Source organism: Nomascus leucogenys, chromosome 1a (genome assembly GCF_006542625.1).
Source record: "Nomascus leucogenys isolate Asia chromosome 1a, Asia_NLE_v1, whole genome shotgun sequence".
Lineage (NCBI taxonomy): Eukaryota > Metazoa > Chordata > Mammalia > Primates > Hylobatidae > Nomascus > Nomascus leucogenys.
Window position 1 is genome coordinate 39,382,723 of NC_044381.1, and position 16,726 is coordinate 39,399,448.

General features: G+C 39.4%; 1 protein-coding gene across 9 annotated transcripts in view; it reads right to left on the bottom strand.

The window, feature by feature from the left end:
• Positions 1 to 16,726, bottom strand: part of AOPEP (aminopeptidase O (putative)) — a 361,345-nt gene that overhangs the window by 190,772 nt on the left and 153,847 nt on the right. The window lies entirely within an intron of this gene.

Here is a 16,726-nt window from a genome sequence, read left to right on the forward strand (position 1 = left end):
TAATGCAATCCCAACCATAACTGTGTTTATAATGTTTTAAAATACTCCTCCTTAAACAATATGTAAGTGGAGCATAAAGAAGCCAATATTTTAACTTTAATGAAAGATTATTGATTGCTCTTGAGCTTGTTATTGAGATGAACGAAAGTCATTCTTTTATCAGGAAGAAAAGCATGAGAAGAAGAAATCACATAAAAGAGTAAGTAGCAACTCAAAAATTATTTTCTTGGTTTATTTTATGTTGCAGCTACACAAGCCATCCCTTTTTGTGTGTCCATCAATACGATATCTGTTGTGCTTTTGTACAAAGAACAAAGATGCTTTTATCAATTCTCAAAAGTCTGTAAGACAAACCATTCATGCTGTCAAACCCCCTAAAACCCTTTCAGCAAATAATGAAATCCATCAGTGACAAATGTCAACATACTAATTTGTTAAATGCAAAACAAAAGCAACATTCAGACAAGGCGCTTCATTTCATGTTATATCAGCACTCCAATTTGTACCAAGTTTATGGCAACCCACAGATCATGCAATATTAAACAGCGCTGTATTACAATGACTAAAACTGGAACAATAAACTCCCCTTAGCTAGAATGCTAATAAAGCAGCTGAAATACGTGCTATGATTCTAGTACATTCAACTCCTTCCAAACTACTAGAAATTCTACAAAGATACCTATTGCTAATAATTTGGTTTAACCCAAATATATGGCTTTCAGATGGATAAGAAACTTGAAACACAAAAGTGAAGTCCCAGAGAAGACTTTAGAAATCATTTAATCCAATAAGACCAATTAGAGCAAAATGAAATTCTTAAAGGTATGAAATATGTAATAAGACATTCTTGATTTTTATTATTGGTCATGATTTTTAAAAACAGATACTTTAACTGAAACTATCCTATTCCACAATTCTGGAAGACTTTATAAAAAGCCCAAAAGAAACAACTCACAGATGCTGAGATTCAGAGCTCTATCTGCAGGGTGTGAGGGAGAGGCTCTGAGTAGTGTTTCTCCATGACTTTTTTGAAAAAAACTGCTTCAAATAACACCCAGTGCCCTGTGTGACTTCAGGCCAAGTTCTTTACCTCTCTGGCCTCAGTTTCCTATCACTGAAATGAAAACCACAGCCACCGTGCAGGGAAGCTGTAGGATTTCTACTATCATGTATGCAGTGGGTAGGTATTCCATATCTTTTTGATACGTGAATGCCTTGGTCAGGCTTCCTTCAGATTGGTTGATTTCATCTCCTTTATTTTGGAGGGATTAATTTAGTTGGGCTTTTGGGCAGCTCAAATGCAGATGCAGCAAAGGACACTATTCAGATGAAAGGAAGGCAAAATTGAGTAGTTATGGTATATAGTCATCAAATGGCAATCACAAATGTTTTAGTAATTTTTTTTTTTTTTTTTTAAGAAACAGAGTCTTGCTCTGTTACCCAAGCTGGAATGCAGTGACACAATCATAGCTCACTGTAACTTTTTAAACATTTTTTAAACTTTTTTTTTTTTTTTTAGACAGAGTCTCACTCTGTTGCCCATGCTGGAGTTCAATGGAGCAATCTCAGCTCACTGCAACCTCCTTCTCCTGAATTCAAGTGATTCTCCTGCCTTAGCCTCTCTGGGATTGCAGGTATGCACCACCACACCCAGCTAATTAGCTCACTGTAACCTTGAACTGCTGGGCTCAAGTAATCCTCCTGCCTCAGTCCTCCAAGAAGCAAGGACTACAGGTGCATGCCACCACACCCAGGCAAACTTGAAAACTGTTTTTTTTTTTTTTTTTTTTTAAGAGATGGAGTCTTGCTACATTGCCCAGGCTGGTCTTGAACTCCTGGCCTCAAGTAATCTTCCCACCTCAGCCTTCCAATGTACTGGAATTACAAGTGTGAGCCACTGCACTGGCAGGTGATATTTTTACAAGTGTATCTAGTTGGATTTCCATGTATCTTCAACCAATTCGATTACTGTAAAGAGATGATGAGGATAACACCTGCTATCACGATCCATTTGCTACCACTTTCCCCCACAATGGGGCCTGCTGCCTGTTATAATCTTTGAAACAGAAGCAAACAAGCAGAGATACTTCAAGAAACCTGAAATGCAAAAGGCTATCAAGAAAAGGTTTTAAGGCCGGGCATGGTGCCTTATGCCTGTAATCCCAGCACTTTGGGAGGTTTATAATCCCCTCACTTGAGGTCAGGAATTCAAGACCAGCCTGGCCAACATGGTAAAACCCCATCTCCACAAAAAAGACAAAAATTAGCCAAGTGTGGTGGCAGGTGCCTGTAATCCCAGCTACTCGGGAGGCTGAGGCAGGAGAAGTGCTTGAACCCGGGGGGGCAGAGGTTACAATGAGCCAAGATTGGGCCACTGCACTCCAGCCTGGGAGACAGAGTGGGAGACTCCGTCTCAAAAAAAAAAAAAAATCTTTCGGGTTCAAGAGATTCTCCTGCCTCAGCCTCCCGAGTAACTGGGATTACAGGCATGCACCACCACGCCGGTGAATTTTGTATTTTTAGTAGAGACAGGGTTTCTCCATGTTGATCAGACTGGTCTCAAATTCCCAACCTCAGGTGATCCGCCCACCTCAGCCTCCCAAAGTGCTGGGATTACAGGTGTGAGCCACGGCACCCGGCAAAAAAAAAAAAGATTTTAAAAAGAGCTTTAAATTTGCTTTCGAATGACACACAAATACAGAGCCCCAGGGGAACACACCCACAAGTACACACACACACACACACACACACACACACAACATATTTCTATCTAAGAAAATTCTAGGAAACTGAAGACCAGAAAATGTATGTACCTAAATTGTGACAAACGAGACAGATGAACACATCTTTGCAGAACAAAAGTGACATAATCACTAGTACTAATGTCTTGGGTAAATTCTCAACTAGGCAATTGGTATTTGAGACAGGCAGGTCTAAACTACCATTCCTGACCATTTCTTTTGGATGCAATACATTCTTATGCTTCTAGTCCTCAGAGCGGGTGTGGTGTTGGGGGAGATGTTAAAACAGCTGCTGTCTCACCCCCGCAGTAAACTGTGTTTTAGCAGTTGACCCTGCTCACCCTACCCCCACTCCAGTTCAGTTTGCTGAGCTGAGGCACAGCACATAAAGCAAGATCCAGCCAGCTTTATTAGTTTCCTTTCTCACCTGCTGAACATCATTCACACGGAACTCTGTTAACCCTTCCTCACCCTTTCTCTGTGTGTAAGAAATATTAAATGACGTACTCACTGGAAAGCTAAACCATGTTTTTCCTCCCTGCTTAAACACTCAGTCAATTAACAACATACACAAGTCAACGTGGAGTTCTTGATACTCAAAGTGTGGTCTGTGACCAGGACCAGTGGTCCTGGTCTAGACACCTCGTGGGCTCTTATTACAAATGAAGAATCTTAGCCTCTTCTCAGAACTGCTGAATTGAAATCTGCATTTTAACAAGATCCCCAATTCATTCACATGCACATTAAAGTATTTTATTAGCATTTTTTCTTTTCCTTTCTTTTCTTTTTTTTGAGACACAGTCTCACTCTGTCACCCAGGCTGGAGTGCAGTGGCACGATCTCAGCTCACTGCATCCTCAGTCTCCCGAGTAGCTGAGATTACAGATGTGCTCCACCATGCCCGGCTAATTTTCTGTATTTTTAGTAGAGACAGGGTTTTGCTATGTTGGCCAGGCTGGTCTCGAACTCCTGGCCTCAAGTGCCCACCCACTTCAGCCTTCCAAAGTGCTGGGATTACAGGCATATGCCACTGCACCCAGCCTTCTTAGCACTTTTCTATGTGAAAAGTTATTATACACATTTTAAGTGAAGGTCGTTGAAGATGCGAGGTGTTTTGTTTTTCTTTTTTCTCTTGGGGCTAGCAAAAGGTATGTGAGATACTGAGAAGCAGCGAGGAGTCCTAAGGACTCAAGGGTTAATCCGACAATCAGGAGAGAAATCCCACATTTAACAAATACCAGATAAACACCAATCATAGGTGGAACCTTGGGCCAGGTGTCAGAGACTTAAGGATGAATGAAGACAGTGCCCATCCTCCCATTTAAAACATGTACTATACTATACTATACTATTGTAGGTTAGGTGATTAAAGCTGCTACATTGAAAAAATACATTCTTGCTATGGGGGCTCAGAGGAAGAAGCAATCGATTCTTATTTGAGCAAACTTGAATACTCTACTTTTTGGCCATTCTTCATTAAAAGCTGAAAAGGCCATAAATATAAGTCAACTCCACATGAGTCAGAGAAGATTATGAAATTTTGATTTCTTGCTTATTGACAGTAACACATTCTACTTGTTTTGATAATGTCTCCCACCCAACCACTTACTGAAATGATGTTTCATATTATTTATTCAACTTCACATAGATTACAAATAAAAAGCCAAATGGCAACCACCTCTTAACAGGAGGGAATATTGGAATGGCCAGTTTGCCAGGGTCTGAGAGAAAGTGGGCCGATCCAAGCACAGCATTATTGTAGGAAAGAGTTGAGCAAGTTCTAAAAAAATGGGCCCTTGGAAAGCATTCAACTTACTTGTGAGTCATATGTGTCTTCACTGCAAAGCTTCGTGATTTTGTTTAAAGTCAGTTCTCAGAATCACAGATCTATCCAGAACTCAAAGCTAGGTAGAAAACACACTCTAAAGCCAAATATAGATGACATTTGGATTGTCTACATGCTCCACTCTCCTCAAGCAGGGGAAACTGAAAGTTAACTAAGATACAGACATGCAGAGAAAAATGTTTCAAAGAATTATTCATATCGGATCCTGTTCCAAAGATGGTAGTCTGTTTCCCATGAAATCTTCTACTCGAGCACGATGAAACACTTTCCTAATGTCAGATGGGGCAGAGGCAGTGATAAATCAGGAAGAAGATGATGAGGAGGAGGCAAGAGATTCTCTTGAGAGAGGGGGAAGCACGAGGAACACCCAGAAGGCTAAATACGGTGAGAAAAAGAGCTCTGCACTCACCTCCCCAAGGGCTGAAGAATCGCTGGCCTCAGTAGGAGATCATCTACTGAGGAGAATTACTTGACGACCTAGGAAGGATGGTGTTTTGGCTCTGCAACTGTGACCTGAAGAATAGTTCTTACATTAGCAGGCTACTGTGGTGCTCACAATCACCTTGGTGCCATTGAAAGTTTACGGGTTACAATATTCATAAATCACAGAATTTGGTTGCTAGAAGGGTCTTTTACCACCTCCTTGTACCCCCAGTCTCATTTCACAGACAAGAAAACTCAGGCTGAGAGGTTGGCTCACATAGCTAGCTAGCTGGTGGCGGCCAGCAGTCAGTCTGGCCTTCATCCTCTGACCCCCCTGCCCAGTGCTCTTCATATTATAACTCTGGTTTCTAACCTGGGTTCCCCAGACCTCTCCATCTCATTCAAGTCCACAGGAATACATGAACTATGACTCATGGACTCATAGTTCAGTATTTCAAAAAGTTTACTTGAATCTATATATTTGGCCAGGGGGGAGGGGGCAGGTAACACATTAACCTGCTTTGGGCTAAATTTAACTCAGTAATTCAATAATTCTAATTATAGAGACAGTAAGTTGGGACTCAAGCAACCTACGTCTAAAAATTTTGTAATGCTTATTGAAAAGGGTTGTCTGTACTTTGTTCCGATTTCTTTGTTCTGAGAATTTTATATTTTTGTTTTTCTGGGTTTTGTTTGTTTGTTTGTTTGTTTTAGGCAGGGTCTCACTCTGACACCTAGGCTGAAGTGCAGCGGTGCGATCATGGCTCATTGCAGCTTCAACATCCTGGGCTCACGCAATCCTCCCACCTCAGCCTCCCAAGTAGCTGGGACCACAGGTGCACACCACCATGTCTGGCTAATTTGTAAATTTTTTGTAGTGATGGGGTCTCATTTTGTTGCCCAGGCTGGTCTCAAACTCCTGGGCTCAAGTAATTCTCCCATCTTAGCTTCCCAAAGTGCTGGGAATAAAAGTGTGAGCCACCGTGCCTGGCCTTCATAATTTTAATTATTAATAAGCTAACAGTTACACGGTTAAAAAAAAAAGTCAATATAAAAAAATAGCAAATGTAACACGGTGAAACCTCGTCTCTACTAAAAAAATATATATATATACATATAGCCAGGCGTGATGGCAGGCGCCTATAGTCCCAGCTACTGGGGAGGCTGAGGCAGGAGAATGGCGTGAACCCCGGAGGCGGAGCTTGCAGTGAGCCGAGATTGTGCCACTGCACTCCAGCCTGGGCAACAGAGCAAGACTCTGTCTCAAAAAAAAAAGCAAATGAAGAGGCAAATTATCTTACCTCTTCCCATCAGTCTTCCACTTGGACTTTTTCTCCTCCAAGGCAACCAGTGTTAAAAACGTATTATGAATTGCTCCAGAAAATATTTTAAGGTAATAAGGACAAATGCATGATGGACATTGCATTTTGTTTCTTCAGTTGATATTGTACTAAGGAGCTTCTCCCACATTTGGTCTACTTCATTCTTTTTATTTTTTATTATTTATTTATTTATTTATTTGAGATGGTGTCTCGCTCTGTTGCCCAGGCTGGAGTGCAGTGGCGTGATCTCGGCTCACTGCAAGCTCCACCTCCCGACTTCATGCCATTCTCCTGCCTCAGCCTCCTGAGTAGCTGGGACTACAGGTGCCCGCCACCATGCCCTGCTAATTTTTTGTATTTTTAGTAGAGATGGGGTTTCACCATGTTAGCCAGGATGGTCTCAATCACCTGACCTCATGATCCACCCGCCTCGGCCTCCCAAAGTGCTGGGATTACAGGCGTGAGCCACCGCACCCGGCCTATTTATTTATTTTTTTTTTGAGACAGAGTCTTGCTCTGTCGTCCAGGCTGGAGTGCAATGGCACAATCTGGCTCACTGCAAGCTCCACCTCCTGGTTGAAACGATTCTCCTGCCTCAACCTTGCAAGTAGCTGGGATTACAGGTGCCCCACACCTGGCTAATTTTTGTATTTTTAGTAGAGATGAGGTTTCACCATGTTGGCCAGGCTGGTCTCGAACTCCTGACCTCAGGTGATCCGCCTGCCTCAGCCTCCCAAGGTGCTGGGATTACAGACATGAGCCACCACGCCTGGCCAGCTTCATTCTTTTTAAAGGCTGCATAGAATTCCACTGAATGGTGCAGCAGAATGCACATATCCTGGCCCCTCATGAGAGACACCTAGGTGGTTTCCAGAGCTTTGCTTTTACCAGCAATGCTGAAGTGAACATTCTTGCTTATTTAGCCACCTACACTTTGGTGAAATTCCTAGCAGTGGAAGTGCTGTCAAAGAGAGCATACTTTTAGGCTGGACGCAGTGGCTCAAGCCTGTAATCCCAGCATTTCAGGAGGCTGAGGCAGTTGGATCACCTGAGGACAGGAGTTCTAGACCAGCCTGGCCAACATGGTGAAACCCCATCTTTACTAAAAATACAAAAATCAGCCAGGCATGGTGGTGCGTGCCTGTAATCCCAGCTACTTTGGAGGCTGAGGCAGGAGAATCGCTTGAACCTGGGAGGCAGAGGTTGCAGCGAGCCAAGATGGCACCACTGCATTCCAGCCTGGGCGACAGCAAGTCTCTGTATCAAAAAAAAAAAAAAAGCATACTTTTGAAACTTCAGTAAATACTGCAAATGGCCCTCAAAGAAGTCACAACAATTTCTATCCCCACAAAAAAAAAAAAAAATGAGAATGGCAGTTTCATTTGCCAACTTTACTAATGAGTTATATTTTTATTTGGGGAGAGAGATTTTTATTAAAACATTTGTTAGAACACTTGATAAAATAAGAAACTTAGCCCTTTATTTGTCTACACCCCCTTTCATTTGTTGTATTTCTTTCAATTAGAAGTTTGAAGTTTTTATTAAACATGTTTGTCACTATTTCTCTTTACAGCTTTTGAATTTTACTTTCTGACTCTAAAAAGTTTCCCACATATCAAGAACGCATTTATTTACTCATGTTTGTTTACTATTGTGGTTTGATGTGCTCTTTTTTACATTTAATATTTGATGTGGAATTTATTTTGGTGAAAGAAATATGGTATGCAGCTAAATTTCTAAATTGTGAATCGGATGTCTCAATAACATTTATTGATCAGTCCATCTTTTCTTCATTGATTTGAAATGCTCCTGTTATCATATAAAAAATCTGAATGTATTTGACTTTATTTTTTGAGTTTTATTCTTTTACATTTCAAGGGCTTAATTTAACTTCTCAAGCAACAAACTATTCTGATTAATATATCTTTATAACATGTTTCAGATAGAAATATAATAGAACCCCTCATCATTACTCTTCAAAATTGTTTTCCCATTCAGCCTCACGTTTATTTTTTCAGATGACTTTTTTAAACCTTTCCAAAAATATATATTTACATGTACATGACCAGGGAAGTTTATTGAGGACAAACTATACACCTTATGTTTCACATTCAATTTTTGGTGCTTTTTAATTTAAATAAACATTTTACTTTAGTTTTAGAAACACAAAAGTTAAAAACAAAAACAAAAAACCCATAAAAGTTGAGACATCTGTCAAAATGTACAATGCTAATACAATTAACCAATATTAATATGTCACTATTAAAGTCTGTAGTTCACTCAGAATTCCTTAATTTTTACCAGAATACCACATAACATTTAGTCTTCACGTCTCCTTAGGCTTCTCCTGCTTGTGACAGTTTCTCAGACATTCCTAGATTTTGATGACCTTGACAGTTTTAAGGTGTAATGGTCAAGTACTTTACAGAATGTCCTTTAATTTAGGTTTGTCTGAGATTTTTCACAGTTAGACACGGGTTATAGGTTTTCAGGAAAAAGAATAGAGACATAAAGTGCATTCTCATCACATCACATCACATCACATCAAGGAACCTGCTATCAACATGACATCACTGTTGATGCTAACCTTCATCACCCCGCAGAAGCAGCAGTCAAGTCTGTTAGGTTTCTCCACTGTAACGTTATTCTTTCCCCCCCCACTTTCCCTACTGTGACCTTTGGAAGGAAGTCACTATACACAGTCCACACTTAAGAGGCGGGGCATTATGTCCCATCTCCTTGGAAGGGGAGCATCTACATGCAGTATTTGGAATTCAGCACAGGAGATTCTTACTTATTCATTCCATAATTTATTTGTATCATATAGACTCATAAGCATTTCTTTTCTGTGCTTTTCTAAATGGGAGCTCTTCTTCCATTATAACTGTTTGTTTGTAAATCAGAAAATGAATGATTTTTTAAGAAGTTTATTTTGTAACTATCCATCTTATCGAGTTGTATTTCTATTTTCCATTCAGTTGATCATCTTGGTTTTCCTATGCATCCTCCGAAAATAATGATAATTTTGCTGCCTCCTTTCAATAATTCTACCTCTAATTTCTTTCATTTATCTATTAGTATTGTCTAGAACAGAGATAGGCAAACATTCTCCATAAAAGGATAGCAAATATTTTAGGCTTTATAACATACAACCTCTGTCACAACTACTCATTTCTGCAGTTGTGGCATGAAAGCAGCCACAGACAATACATAAATGACTGGGCAATGCTGTGCTCCAATAAAACTTTATTTAAAAAGCACAGCCGGTGCAGGGGCTCACATCTGTAATCTCAGCACTTTGGGAGGCCGAGGCATGTGGATCACCTGTCAGGATTTCAAGACCAACCTCTCAAACATAGTGAGGCCCTGTCTCTACTAACAGTGCAAAAATCAGCTACTCCAGAGGCTGAGGCATGAGAACTGCTTGAACCTGGGAGGCGGAGGCTGCAGTGAGCTGAGATCATGCCACTGCACTCCAGCCTGGGTGACAGAGGGAGACTCTGTCTCAAAAAAAAAAAAAAAAAAAAAAAAAAAAAAAAAAAGCAGGCAGTTGGCTTACAGGTGGTAGTTTACTAACCATGAGTCTAGAATCCAAATATTATTACATAGTGATGGTGATGATAGGTACCTTGTCTTGTTTTAATCTTAACTTTAAATAGAATTTTCTTTTGTTGTTTCATTACTAATATAATGCTAGCTTTTGTTTTTTTTCCTTTTTCTGTGTGTGAGACAGGGTCTTGCTCTGTCACCTAGGCTGGAGTGCAGTGGCATGACCACAGCTCACTTTAGCCTTGACTTTCCAGGTTCAAGCAATCCTTCTACCTCAGCTTCCTGAGCAGCTGGGACTACAGGTGCACACCACCATGCCCAGTTATTTTTTTTTTTTTTTTTTTTTTTTTTTTTTTTTTAGTAGAGAAGAGGTTTCACTGTGTTGCTATGTTGCCCAGGCTGCTCTCAAACTCCCAGATTCAAGCAATCCTCCTGCCTTGGCCTTCCAATGTGCTGGGATTACAAGTGTGAGCCACCACATCCAGCCTCATGCTGCTTTTTGATTACAAATACACACACACACAAACACACAGAGAGAGAGTTTACATAACATTAAAGAAATATCACTTTGTCCTATTTTCTCTAAAAGTATTTATTAGAAACATTATTGAATTTTGCTAACTGCCTTATTTACAACTACTGAGCTTTGACATATTTGACCTATAAATCTAAGTTTTCCTAACACATTTCTTAAGATGGAACCATCCTTACACTTTTAGGATAAAACCCATCTAGTTTGGGTTTATCATGCTTTTGATATGTTATTGAATTATGTATGTTAATGTTTGCTATTTTTACATTGATATTTACAAATAAGAGTAGCTTATAGTATGTTATTGTTCTGTCTAACTTCTCAGGTTATGGCATTAGTATTTTGCTGGTCATAAACATAATTTGAAAGCCTTCCTTTCTATGAAAATATCTTTATAGTTAGAACTGACCTGTTTATTGAAATTTTGAGCAAATTCACTTATGAAAGAAACTCTGTTGGTCTGATGTTTTTCCAGGAAAAATTCTTTGCTAACTTTCTTCCATGGGTATTGTTTACTTAGGTTGTCTAATAATTCATTCGGTATCAATTTTTGGTGACTCATATGTTCTTAGAAAATCATTTATTTCAGTCAGATTGTCAAAATTCTTTGCTGAAAAGCCCACGAAGTACTATTTATGATTCTTTTAATTTCCCCTGCAGCTGTTATTATTTGTAACTTATGATTTCTAATCCTCTGGATTAGTGAGTTTTTCCCTTTCCTCTCTTAATGCAGTTAGCCAATGTTATCTCTGTTTTATTGGTTTTGGCAATAAATCAACTTTGGATGTATTTGTCAATTCTGGTTTTTCTTTCATATCTTCTAATTAATTCATACCTGCTTTGATCTTTATTTCTTTTGCATTCTGTAGGTTGATTTTATTGTTGTTTTCTAACCTCAGAAGTGATGTTAGACTATACGTTTTTCATCAAGAACAATTTTGGTGGCATTCCATAGATTGAGCTATATATTGTTTTCTAGATATTCTGCATTTTGGGGTTAATTTCTTCCTTGACCCAAAAGTTAAGAGAGGTTTTAGTAGAAGAGGGATAAATTGTTCTTCTTTTATTATTTCCTCATTTTATTAACTTACTGCATTGTGACCAAAGATAGTCTTATTTCTACTTTTGAGGAACTGATTGACATTTTTAGCAAGTCTTCCGACGTGATTAATTTCTACAAATGTTCCATGAACTGACACATTTTACATTTTTAAGAATAGAATAATGTTATTTCTGTATTATTGGTTTCTTAAGAGAAAGAGACCTGTCTGGTATTGTATTTGGTACACAGCTGTTGTTCAGTAAAGGTAGGCTGAATGAATGAATGCTGTCTGTATTCAATGGGTTTATGTTTCTGAGGTTAACTGGCTCTGGAAAGCCTCTCCTCACACAAGGACAAGACTGACTACTAAATCATTAGTTTTACAGGGATGCATGGCAAAATGAGCCAATAAGAAAGAACAGGATTTGATATGTAGGTTGTTAAAAACCTGGCTTATGTACCTCTTTTTCTCAAATGTCTTCTCATTTCCTCATTTTATACTTACCTTTTCAGGCTCAAGTCTGGACTCATCCATGAAACCAGGCCACCTGCCCTCCCTGACCCCTCCCCTTCACTCCTCCCGTGCCCTCACTGACTAGACTCATTCTGCGTGCCATCCAATGGGCCTTACACTGCTACCTGGCTATTTCCTGTGTCTTTATCTTCCTGGTAAAACTATAAGCAACTTGAGTGTCTTATGTTCCCTTCTATCCTATAATGCACCCAAAAGGGTGTTCAATAAATGACTGCTGGAGCAACAAGAGAAAAGTTAAGAGAAAATAATATTCTAGAGTTCAGTTGCCATTCTATCATGTCACAGTCTTGTGACCTTAGTGTATTAATTTCACACTCTAGGTCTCAGTTTTCTACAAGCGTCTTCTCAAGGCTTAAAAAATGCAATCATTCTGTCATATATTTGATTATACAAAGCAGAGAGAGGCACTATATCAAGAAAATAGCATAGAACATCCAGGTGAGGTGGCTCACCCCTGGAATCCCAGCACTTTGGGAGGCTGAAGTGGGAAGATTGCTTGAGGTCAGGTGTTCAAGACAAGCCTGGGCAACCCAGCAAGAAACAATTAGTCGGGTGACGTGGCCTGTGTTTCTAGTCCTACCTACTTGACAGGCTGAGGCAGGAGGATCGCTTGAGCCTAGGAGTTCAAGACTCCAGTGAGCCATTCTGGTACCAATACACTCCAGGCTCAGTGACAGAGCAAGACCCTGCCTCTTTAAAAAATAATAAAAAGAAAGAAAAAGAAAACAGCATAAAACATTCTAGTTAGTCAAATGACAACGGGACAATAGCACCTTCACTCTACACAGAAGTCAGCACCTGCTCCATGGTGTCTTTTTCTCTTCACCCTCCAAATGAGGCCAGCTCACAGAAGCTATCCTCAGCCCTCACTCTTCCTTCTTGCTCCACTCAGAGAATTTATGGCTGTCACTAACATGTCTGTCTCTTAATCTGCCCCTTTCTGGGCCTGCTTCTTCCAGTGAGCTCTATGTAGCCAACTTCTGGGTGTTTTGAGTGAACTTGATGGCATAGTGGAGATAGAATCAATGAATCTGACAGCAGATCAATAAAATTTACTCAATTTGAACAACAGTGAGAAAATAGAAAAAAATGAACACTGCTTCAGGGTTCTGTGGGAAAATAATAAAAGATCTAAATTCATATCATAAAGGTCTCAGAAAGAGAGGAGGAAGGGAGTAGATTTGAAAACTTCCCAAGTTTGGCAGAAGACATAAACCTACAGTTTCAAGAAGCTGAGTAAGTCCCAAATAGGATAAACCCAAAGAAACCCATGCCAAAATAAATCAGGATTAAACTTCTGAAAACAAAAGGCAAAGAAAAAAATCTTGAAAACACAGGGAAATTACACATTATCTATAAGTAAATACTAATTTGAAAGACAGTGGTTGTCCCATCTGAAACTATGGAGGCCAAAAGGAAGATGCATAATATTTTTCAAGTGCTGAAAGAAATATCAACCCTAAATCCTTTCAGAAATAATGGGGAAATAAAGACATTCTAAGATAAAGGATTAAGAGAAATTGTTGCTAGCAGACCCGCCTTTAAAGAATAGTTAAAGGAAGCTCTTCTTAACAAAAAGGAAATAATAACAGAAGAAGGTTGGGACATTCAGAAAGGAAAGAAGAAAAGAATGAGTAAAAACAGAAGTAAATGTAATAGACTATTCTTCACCTTATGGGTTTTAAAAATCTTATTTTACAGTTGAACAAAAGTTATAACACTACCTAATATGACACACAATGTATCTAGAGGAAACACCTAAGACAAAATATATTTCAGAAGTGAGGAGGGTAAAGGTATCTAAATGGAAGAGTTCTGCATTTCCCTTTAAGGGGTAAAATGTCAAAAACAGTAGGCTGCCATAAGTTACATATGTATATGGTATTGCATGAAAGAACCACTAAAAAATCTGTAAAATGCAATAAGCCAAAAAAATCAAAACGAAAAGCAAGATAAAAGAAACAGAAGAATAACAAAACAAACATAAAAATAAAATGGCTAACAAGCCCTAGCATATCATAATTATATTAAATATAAATGGCCTAAATATGCCAATTTAAAAGTAAAACCCAAACCAACTTTAGAAGAAACTCTGTAAGAAATTCACTTCAAGCATAACAACATAGGTAGGTTGAAAGTGACAGGATAGAAAAAGATGTATCATGCAAATATTAATCCAAAAAAGCAGGAGTGGCTATATTACTATCAGGTAAAGTAGACTAAGTAGACTTCTGAGCAAAGAAAAGTAAAAAGGACAAGCAATTACTCTCTGCCAAGAAGCTATAGCTATCCTAAATGTGTATGCACCAAACAGGAGCTTAAAAGTACATGAGGTAGAAACTGATAAAGCTAAAAGGAGAAACCGGCAATCTACAATTGTAGTTGGTTACTTCATTACCCTGCTTTCAGCAATTCATAGAACTACTTGACAGAAAATCAGCAAGGATCTAGAAAAGCTGACCATCAACCAACAAGATCAAATTGGCATTTAAAGAATGCTCTACCCAACAGTAGAATACATATTCTTTTCAAGCACCCATGGAACATTCACCACAACAGGCCCTGGGTCACAAAACAAATATTAACAAATTTAAAATAATAGAAATCATAGAGAATATATTCTCTGGCCATAATGGAATGAAACTAGAAAGAAATCAATAGAAAATCTCCAAACACTTGGAAATTAAACAATAATGCATAATAATGCATGGATCAGAGTGTCAAAAATTTAAAAATACACAGAACTGAATGAAAAAACCAAAGTTTGTGGGATGCAGCTAAAGCAATGTGGAGAAGCAAATGTATAGAACTGCTGACATTAGAAAAAAAGGAAAGATCCAAAAACAATTTTTAAAAAAGAGCAGAATAAACCCACAGCAAACAGAAGGAAGGAAATAGTAAAGATCAGAACACAAATCACTGAAATTGAAAACTCTCAAAACTGCATATTAAAAATCAAATAATACAGCCAGGCATGGTGGCTCATGCCTGTAATCCCAGCACTTTGGGAGGCTGAGGCGGGTGGATCACCTGAGGTCAGGAGTTCAAGATCAGCCTGACCAATATGTGTGGGGGCAGGAGCCTGTAATCTCAGCTACTTGGAAGGCTGAGGCAGGAAAATTGCTTGAACCCGGGAGGCGGAGGTTGCAGTTGGCCGAGATCATGCCACTGCGCTCCAGCCTGGGTGACAGAGCAAGGCTCCGTCTCAAAAAGAAACCAAAAAAACCACAAAAATTAGCCGGGCATAGTGGTACGTGACTGTAGTCCCAGCTACTCGGGAGGCTGAGGCAGGAGAATTGCTTCAATCTGAGAGGCGGAGATTGCAGTGAGCCAAGACCATCACACCACTACACTTCAGCCTGGGTGACAGAGTGAGACTCTGTATCAAAAAAAAAAAAAAAAAAAATCAAGTAATACAATTAGAACATGGGCAAAAGATATGCACAGATACTTCAAAGAGGATATACAGATGGCACTTAAGCACATAAAAATATTCAACATAATTAGCCATTATAGAAATGTGAATTAAAACCACAATGTGGTATCACTACATACCTATCTGATTGGCTAAAATTACAAAGTGGTAACACTAAATGATGGTGAGGATGTGGAGAGACTGAATCACTCATACACTGCTAGAAGAAATGTAAAATGGCACATTTCTCTGAGAAATAGTTTTAAACTGAAAATGGGCTTACCATATGACCCACAATTGAACTGTCTTGGGTATTTATCTAAAGAACTGAAAAATTATTTCCATGTAGAAATTTGTACATGATGAGCAGGTGCGGTGGCTCACACCTGTAATCCTAGCACTTTGGGAGGCCAAGGTGGGAGGATCACTTGTCCCCGGGAGGTCGAGGCTGCAGTGAGCTATGATGGTACCACTGCACTCCAGCCTGGGTGATAGAGCAAGACTCCATCTCCAAAAACAAACAACAAAAAAAAGAAACTTGCACATGAATGTTCATAACAGTTTTATTTGTAACATCCAAATAGGGAAAATTGTCCAAATGTCTTTGGTGGTGAATGTGTAAACAAACTGTAGTATATTCATACCATGAAATTCTACTCAGCAGTAAAAAGGAACAAACTTTTGATACATAGAGTAGATTGAATTAATCTCAAAAAAATTATGCTGAGTGAAAAAGACTAATTTAAAAAAAAGATATAGCACTTTGGGAGGCCAAGGCGGGTGGATCACTTGAGGTCAGGAGTTTGAGACCAGCCTGGCCAACATGGTGAAACCCCATCACTACTAAAAATACAAAAATTAGCTGGGCGTGGTGGTGGGCACCTGTAATACCAGGAGGCTGAGGCAGGAGAATCACTTGAGCCCAGGAGACAGAGGTTGCAGTGAGCTGAGATCACACCACTGCAAAAAGGAGAACAGAGGAGAGGTTTCCAGAGGTGAGGGATGGAGGGGCAGGGGAGAGGAAGCCGCAGCTAGAGCTCTAAGCGAGTTACGTGAGGGAGCCTTGAGGCAATGGTATACCACAGTCATGTGGTGGTGGTTACATGTGGTGGTGGCAGCTTCATACATGATAAAATCACCTAGAACTATACACATACACATGCAGAGAGAAAATAATGCATGTATAACTGTTGTAGTCTCATCAGTGTACCAAGATGTAACAGTCTCTTGTTGTCTGAGATAGTAGTCCCTTTACTCGTGTCCAAGAGAATTAAGGACTAAACACATTCCTTCCCCTTCCCAGTCCATAAAAACCCTAGAC